Below are 9,294 nucleotides of genomic sequence, written 5' to 3'. Positions count from 1 at the left end.
AATACAGAGGAAACTGAAACAAATACTGAATGATGATGCATGGAGGAGACTGCAATCATGGCGATGAAACGATGAATGCAAACTGATGTTCTCCCATGTAAACTATCACTCAATTCACAATAAAAACTTAAAAAGAAAAATCTATTACACAGCCACATTAGTAAAAACAACTTGGAACTAGTACAACAACAGACATATAGACTAATGGAACTGAATTAAGAACCTAGAAGTAAATTCATCTACCTGTGGGCAGCTGATCTTTGACCAAGAGTCAAAACCCATTCACTGGGGAAGATAGTCTTTTTAACAAAGAGTTCTCGAAAAATAGGATATCCTTCTGCAGAAAAATGAATTAGAACTCATTCTCTCTCACCATAAACAAAAACAAACTCATGATGAATCAAAGATCTAAATGTAAAACGTAAAACCATAAAGATCATGAAAGAAACAAAAACAACAAATTTAAGGCTGCTAACCTCAAGCTGGCAGTTCGAAACTACCAGCCGTTCTGTGGGAGAAAGATGAGGCTTTCTGCTCCCATAAAGATTTACAGCCTCGGGAACCCTGTGCAGGGTCACTATGAGTCAGAATCTACTCCATGGTACTTAACAACAACAACAATATGTGGCATAAATATGTGATGAAACGTAACTAAAAATTACAAACAGGAGAAGACACACTTGATGACTGGGACCTCCTAAAAATTAAATATTTATGTGCAACAAAAGACTTTATCAAATAAGTAGAATCAGAACCTACAGACTGAGAAAAATTATTGAGAACGACATCTCAGACAAGGTGTTAAAGTCTAAAATTTACAAAAAATTTCAACACATCAACAACAAAAAGTCAAACAATCCAATTAAAAAATGGGCAAACATGAATAGACGTTTCACTAAAGAAGACATGCAGGAAACTAGTACAATCATTGGGCATTGCTGCTGTTTTTTTAGGTTCCATCAAGCTGATTACAACTCATACAGACCCTATATACAACAGAATGAAACCCACTAGAGAAATGCAAATCAAAACAAAAATGAGTCACCATCTCACCACAACATCAATAACCACGTTCAAAAAACCCCAGAAAACAGCAATTGCTAGTAATGATATGGAGTGATTGGAACCCTCATATACTGTTAAATGTGGGACTATAAAATGATGGAATCACTGTGGAAAATGATACGGTGCTTCGTTTAAAAGTTGAAAATAGAAACCTATAATCCAGAAATCCCACTACTGGGTATATACCTTAAAGAAATAACAGTCATGACATGAATACTTATATGTACACCCATGTTCCTCACAGCATTATTCACAATAGTAAACACTGACAACAATATAAGTGCCCACCCATGAATTAAAGATAAACAAACTATAGTACACATACATAATGGAATGTTGTTATTGTTATTAAGTGCCATCTAGTCAGTTTCGACCCACAGCAACCCTGTATAGGGTTTCCAAGGAGCAGCTGGTGAGCTTGAACCACCGACCTTGCAGTTCAAATGGCTTTGCAGTCTGGCGCATTAACCCACAGTGCAACAACAGGCATAATGGCATAGTGCACAACATTAAAAGATAAGGATGACCAGCCTGGAGTGGCTAGAAGAACAGAAGATACTTCTTGAAAGAAAGACCAACAGGAAAATTTCAAAACAATAACGGCAGTCTGACTGACTACTAGAAGAACAAGCAAGTTGCTCGCCCAGGAGACATCAAGGCAAGTGATCAGGTCCCCTCAGAGAAAATCCCCTTCCAAGACTAAGACTCAATGGGAATACACGAGCAGACATGCACTCTGACTGGTGACCATGTTGGTCACTGATAAGGGGAAGTGAGGGAAAAACAACAATAAACTTGTGAGCTAAGCCCTACCACGTTCATTAGACCCCTGTGAACACAGGTTGAGACCTGGTTGGCCAGCAGTATGGCAAGACCTGGGGACTCTTGGTCTCAGAGTCAGTGACATAGACACAGAGGACGAGAGTGGAGAATGAAGCGCCCAGCTGATAAGAAGAGAGGGCATATGCACAAGAACACCCACACTTGCAGATAATACCCACTTGACCTGGCTTCAATGGCTGGATGATCAGAGCTCAACTAGAAGACGAAAGAAGAGGGGAAAAAGAGTAATCTGATACAATTTGATGAACTTGACCTACACCTATGGATGCAGTAGCTCAAAAAAGGGAACAAATCTTTACAGCTAGGATAATTCCCAACCCCTCCATACACAGGGTAGACAGGGATGGGCAACTTGGACATTGGCTACCAAAAATGAGGGGCTACAAAGGCAAGAAGTGACTGGCTTACAAGCTTTCAAGAGGGAACCTAGATCCAAAGGACATGGAGGAAGGTACAATCTCCATTGAATAGTATCCAATCTGTCTAGACGGGGCTGACGAAGGGACGTGGATAGCAATCATGTGGCACAATAGGGAATAATTGCTCTCAGGACTGATTGTAAGGGTTGGAAATGTAAAACTATACATTTTGTAACAAAAGGAAGAGAGTGGTTGACTTTGCAGTCCAGGAGTGGAGGTCCCTGGGACCATCAAGAATGAAGAGCAGAGTATGGGACCCTACCCAGAGAAACAGTGATGCCAGAGATGGAGGCAGACACAATGATATGGAGAGATGGAGCGGCTGGAGACTCTAGACCCAGAGAGGGAGAGGGGGTGTGTGCTGATGACCAAGGGGCAGGCTTACAGGGGATACCCTTTGGTTGGTTGATGACGCATGGAGTGGATTGTAACCATGGCAATGAAATGATATACAGTAGGATGAATGTAAAGCTAATGTTCTCCCATGTAAACTATCACACAATTCACAATAAAACATTAAAAAAAAAGTAAAGCTTTGTCTGTGGAACAGCTCATACCATGGATGAACTTGGGGAACATTATGCTGAGTGAAATTAATCAATCACAAAAGGGGAAATATTGTAAAACACTACTACTATAAAAGTCAAGAAGGAATCATTGACATACAGAAAGAATCATTCTTTGAAGATTATCAGAGTGGGAGGGGAAAGGAGGGTAAATCACTAAGTAGAGGTTGTTGTTGTTGTTGTTAGGTGCCATCAAGTCTGTTATGACTCATAGCGATTCTATGGGTAACAAAACAAAACACTGCCCCTGTCATGGAGAGTCTTCACAAGTATTGCTTCGCTTGAGTCCATTTCTGTTGCCACTGTGCCAATCTATATCATTGGAGAGGGTGAGGGGGTCTTCCTCATTTCCAATGGCCCTCTATTTTACCAAATATGATGTCCTTCTCCAGGAGCTGGTCCCTCCTGATAATATGTATGAAATATGAGAGATGAAGTCTCACCATTCTGGCTTCTAAGAAATATTTTGGCCATACTTATTCCAACACAGTTTTGTTTGTTCTTCTGGCAGCCCATGGTACTTTTAATATTCTTCTCCAACACCATAACTCAAATGCATCAATTCTTCTAAGGTCTTTCTTATTCATTGACCAACTTTCACATGCTAATGAAAATACCATGGTTTGGATCAGGCGTGCCTTAGTCATTGAACTGACATCTTGCCAGTTTGTAGACATATACTAACTTGTATGAAAGGAAAGACAATAAACAATAAGGTGAAGGTGAGCACAAAATATTCAAAACAAAGGAAGCACTGGGAAAAGCTCACATGTTAAAGGCAACAAAGGCAAATACTATTACATACACAATATACAATCCTGCAGCATCCTGGTGTGGTGCTATGGGTTAATGCGCTGGTCTGCAAAGTCAGCTGGAATTGTAAGGTCTACAGTTCAAGCCTCTCCATAGAAACTCTACACAGGATTGTTCTGAGTCGAAACAACATGAAATCCTGCACTAATAGTAATAATAATAATCTATGAATCGATACATACACAGACACTCGAGTTGAACTCGGGTGGAAAGGTAAATGGGACTACATACATAAACATATATGTTTGACAGAGCATATTTCTAAATATGTTGTAAATATATGTAGGAATATAGTAGAGCACACAAAGTGACAACGTTATACAAATTTATTAGCTATACAAAACACCTCAAGGGAATGAGTAGCTGGCCCTGGAGACTCAGGACCATAGCCTCAGGAGATAGCACGGTCAGTGTGCATGACATAATCCACAAAAAATAATGCCCTACATCCTACATTGGTGAGTAGGAATTGGAGTATTAGAAGCTTGTGAGTGGCCTTTTAAGATGTGACTGTTGGTCTTCCCCTATCCGGAGTAAAGAAGAGTGAAGAAAATCGAAAAACTGATGAGCCATGTGAACCTCAGCCTCCATGACCTTGAGAACAGAAAAACTAGATGGTGCTACCACTACTGACCACTTTGAAAGTGATCACAAAATGTGATCCTAGAGAGAGTGAGATGAAAATGTGAAACAAAACTCAAAATCATAAAAAAAAATAATAATAAAAGACCAGGCTTACTGATCAGACAGAGACTTCTAGAACTAGATCCCCCAGATACCTTTGAAGCCTCGAACTGGGCTCTCCATCATGGATTTGCATTCAGCCAAATGATAGATCATGAAATCAACAATAACACCAGGGAGGAATGTATTTATTGGAATAACCAAATACAAGAGATCCAAAACATAGCATTTGCCCAAGGATAAAATTCAGAAAGTAGGAAAGAAGGATGAAAGGAAATGAGAAACACAGGAAACAAGTAGGAAGAATACAGTTACAGTGTTGGGGATTCAATCAATGTAACAAAACAAGTATTAATTGTTAAATGGAAAACAAATCTTCTCTGTAATCTTTCACCCAAAACACAAAATGTTTTTAAAAATAAAAACAAAACTATGTGGACCACAATTCTACTCAGATTATTAGTAGGATTCTACTCAAGAGCAACTTTGAGTTTTCTCTGAGTTTCTCTTACCACTCAGAGGAGACCACCAAGAAAAATTTGTTCTGGAATGAATCACAGAAATGATAACTGTTGTTGTTAGGTGCTATCAAGTCAGTTCTGAATTATAGTGACCCCATGTGCAACAGAACAAAACACTGCCTAGTTTTGTGCCATCACAGCAACTGGCACTTTGGCCCATCATTGCTGCCACTATGTCAATTCATCTCTTTGAGGGCCTTCTCTTATTTTGGAGTTCCTGTACTATATACCACATATGATGTCCTTTTCCAGAGATAGATCCTACCTGATAATATATACACACTACATGAGACAAAGTTTCTCCATCCTGGCTTCTAAGTATTCTGACTGCACATCTTCTAGGACAGAGTTGTTCCTTCTTCTGGCATTCCATAATATATTCAATTTTCTTTGCCAACACCATAATTGAATGCCATCAGTTCTTCTGTCCTAATTAATCATTGTCCAGCTTTTGCATACACATGAGGCAATTGAAAATACCGTGTCTTGAGTCAAGTGTATCTTAGTCCTCAATGTGGCATCTATGCTTTTTAACACTTTTAAAAATCTTTTGTAGTAGATTCTTCCAATGCAATATGTTATTTGATTTCTTGACTTCTGCTTCCATGGGTGTTGATTGTGGATCCAATAAATTGAGATAACGTCAATATTTTCTCTATTTTTCATGTTGTTGGCTATTGACCTGGTTGTGGGGAATTTTACTTTCATTATATTGAGATCACAGTAGTTACAAATCAGTAGGAACTGACTCCATGGCACATAACCACCACCACCAAAGGCTGTAGTCTTTGATCTTCATTGATCTAAGTGCTTCAAGTTCTTTTTACTTTCAGAAAACAAGGTTGTGTCACTAGTATATCACAGGTTGTTAATGAGTATTCCTTCAATTCTGATACCACATTGTTCTTCATATTTGAAATTTTGATTAACTAACACATATTGAGTATTTGCTATATGCTAGGATATATATGTATCATCTTCAGTACTCTGGAGAAAGACATTACTATTATCCTTGATTATAATTGAGAATACTGAGGAAAAGTAATGAGTTACCCAAGTTCATGCAGTTAGTAAATGCCAAGCAAATATTTGAATCTAAATATTAAGACTAAGACAGTCTTGCCTTAAACCATTATACCATATGGTGATTCAGGGAAAGTAGCACATAAACATTCGAAATCGTGCTCCATATGTGAGTTTCTGATCAATGTTGTTAGCACACCTGATCAAAGTTTTCACCTTGATAATAATTTCATGGGGGGAAAAGGAGGATAGTGTGTGATTTCTCCCCAAAAATATAGATTACTACTGTTGTGAGTAGATGGCTGAATTTTGTTCATGTTACTGATACTATAATATTAGTATTCCTGTAGCTTTCCTAAAGCATGTATTCATTCTTAAAGCATATATTCCTGCATATGCTTTACAGACAATGTACTGCCCATTTTACTATTTATGGAAAAAACAGATTATAAACCTCTTTGCCCACATCTTCAGAAATACCTGTTTGGTTGGCTTCTACCCAATGTTACAGTATATTGTCATACATTGAATCGTATTTGTCAGTATCCTGTTATCATCCATCATATTATACTGCCTGATACTGTATTGAAATTAAATATGGACCTTTAGGGGTCCTGTATAACATGAAAAAAAGGGTCAGTAGTAGTCTTCCTCTGAAATACAACTGAAAGAGAAGCAGGCATGAGGAGATATTGAGTCTCATATGCCTGCAGAGTGATTCTGAACCATTCAAATCATGAGAATACTGTAAACTTCTTGTACAAAAAGATGACAATTTCCTTAAATGGTTGTGTTTAATGTTAATTTTGTGTTAAAATGAAAATTTCAAGCTGTCTTGGTAAGAGACCAGGCAAAAGAATACATGTACATGCATACACTCACACACCTTAGAAAGATATGCAGCTGATGCCTGCTTTCTTATGGTGGAAGTGAAGCATGCAGCTTCCATGAAATTCTTAAGTTATTACATGGATTCTATAGAAAACACTCTTCATTCAATTAAGGGAGTGCCAAGAGAAATAGTGAGGAAAAGTGGCAACATTATGTCCAACGCTGTGTTCATTCTCCACTTGTTAGATGAATGAACCAAGACAAACAGCCAGAACATAAGCAACATTAAATACAAATACGATCTGCCATTGGGTTTCCTACCAACTAGTTACAGCAAGTTATAGAGTTGACGCAAAGCCAAATCACTGATATTTGTATAACTCCTAGTCCCGCAAAAACAAGTATCATCAAACACATACTCTTTCAGCTACCTCTCTTGAAGTCTAACTTTCCAAGAAATGATTCTTTCATTAAGCTCTGCAGCAGAGAGACCAGGAGATTCACCAATTCAACGTATGCAAGCCTAACAGTAAACGTCAACTTCCTGAGTCAGATTCGGCAGGTGCAGACTTCCATGACACCCTACACATACCTTGCCTACACTTTCAAATGCATGGTGTACATGCTAATTAATGAAATAGAGCAAAGGCTTTCTAACCAAAGTGTGGGGATCCCAAAAGCCAAGAAATCTGGAAAATACAAAGCATTGGCCTGAAAATACTGACTTTCCTCTGGCACCATTTACCCTGACAAGTTTACTTCACACACACACACATACACTCTTTAAGAGTAGTACTTAACACTAACCATCCTCGCTTCACTAACATAGTGCTTTCTAAGTCCATATTATGCAGCATACTTGAAGATGTGGATTTTTCCACATCATTTGGTGACATTTTGCACAGCTTCAATTCTGCACTTTATTGCTACACCCTACCATTTTTTTTCCTTCCTAAACATCCTACAAATGGGATTTCCTTCAGCATTTTACCCTAGTCTCTGACTCCTTCCTTTCTTTCAGCATCTGTGCTTTATTGCTGTGGCATGATCTTGCCACAGTGTGTCCACCTGTGCCCTACCTAGTCAAGCCTTCCTGAATAGAAAGACATGGACAAGCTAGGAGGCATTTAGATGATGAGGAAAGAAACAGTTTCTACAGTAGCAACCAGGTTATGGGTGGTATGAAGGGGAGCCCTAGAGCCCCTCCCAACCAATGAGAGATTGACAAGCAATATTCAGGGAAAACATTGTCCAGCTCAGGGGATCCCTTTCCTCTTTGGTCTCCTCCCAAGGCCAGATGAAAAGGCAGATTTAAAATTGGAGTGGGGAAAGAATACAATTGAAACCAAAATCAAAATCGGTTTGAGCTCACTATTTTTCTAGCTATCAGCTCTGAAGTCACAGTCACTAAAACTGGAAACCTAAAAATGACTTCAAAAAGGCAAACGCTAACTAGATTTCACACTGGATTTCATTTTACTTGGCATTACAGAAAGAATGCAGGTATTAAATAGACTGTTTCCTGTATACAATAAGGTTAATTAGTACTGAGAGATGGAAAATCAGAGTAGGCAAACTATTTTAGACAGGTATCAAAAATAATCTCCTGATCCCTAAAGACCCCAGCTGCATTGGAAGAGGAGCAATATAAAAGACTCTTTAAGCACAAAAATGTCAAACTTTCTCCAGGTGTCCACAGCACCAGTAAAATAGGTCCTGAGGCCCCTGTGCACCAGAGTTGGCTCTGTGTTCCCTTCCCTTGCTGTAACTTAAAGGGACAGCTACTCACGCTGAATTCTGAGGTGCCAAATAAAGACTTTCCATACAAAGGACTGGGATTGAAAACCGAGACAGACAGGAGAACAAAAAGAAGAATATATCGCGGCCTGAATGGGACTCCCCTAAGCTCCTTATCAATAAGGTTAATAAGGGTCTATGCAATTTACTGATCACTATGATGCAACAACTCTCCTTATGCTCCAAGTCTCCACATTGGCAAGGCTTTTAATGCTTTGCACAGCCAATCACATAAAAATCCCTTTGCCTGCACCCTAGAGAATCAACTCCGGTTCACGATCCTGGCCTCTATAAAATCTCTGGTCCGTTATTACACTCCTACCTGCCCTAGTTAAGCAGATTAACAGTTATTTCTTAGAATTTGATCTATGAGGTTCTTTGTAATTGAAGCTGGAGTGTTCAGATATTTCTAAAAACTGTAATTCCGAAAACGCATTCCTTTTTTCTCTGGTTTAATTTTGTTATCCTCAATCATATGCATGATATAAAAAAAAATTCCAAACTTCTATCTCCTCTATAAAATACATGTCATATCAAAAAGGTGACAAGAGGGGGGAAAAGTAATTAGTGAGTTCACAGAGTTCAGTAGAAAAGTTAAAATGGAGTAACACATTACTTTTTATGTTAAGATTTCACAAGACAAATCTTGCCTGTGTTTTAATTGCATGTGACCCTGGCAGTCCTGCTCTGAAATGAAGTGCCGTAAAATTAAAGATGACAGACGCTCAAAAC

General features: G+C 38.7%; 1 pseudogene; it reads left to right on the top strand.

Annotated features, from left to right (window-relative positions):
- Positions 1-8,714, top strand: part of LOC102817939 — a 13,079-nt pseudogene extending 4,365 nt beyond the window's left edge.
- The last annotated feature ends 580 nt before the right edge of the window (positions 8,715-9,294 follow it).

Source organism: Chrysochloris asiatica, unplaced genomic scaffold (genome assembly GCF_000296735.1).
Source record: "Chrysochloris asiatica unplaced genomic scaffold, ChrAsi1.0 scaffold00012, whole genome shotgun sequence".
NCBI lineage: Eukaryota > Metazoa > Chordata > Mammalia > Afrosoricida > Chrysochloridae > Chrysochloris > Chrysochloris asiatica.
This window is presented reverse-complemented; position numbering and strand designations above follow the sequence as displayed.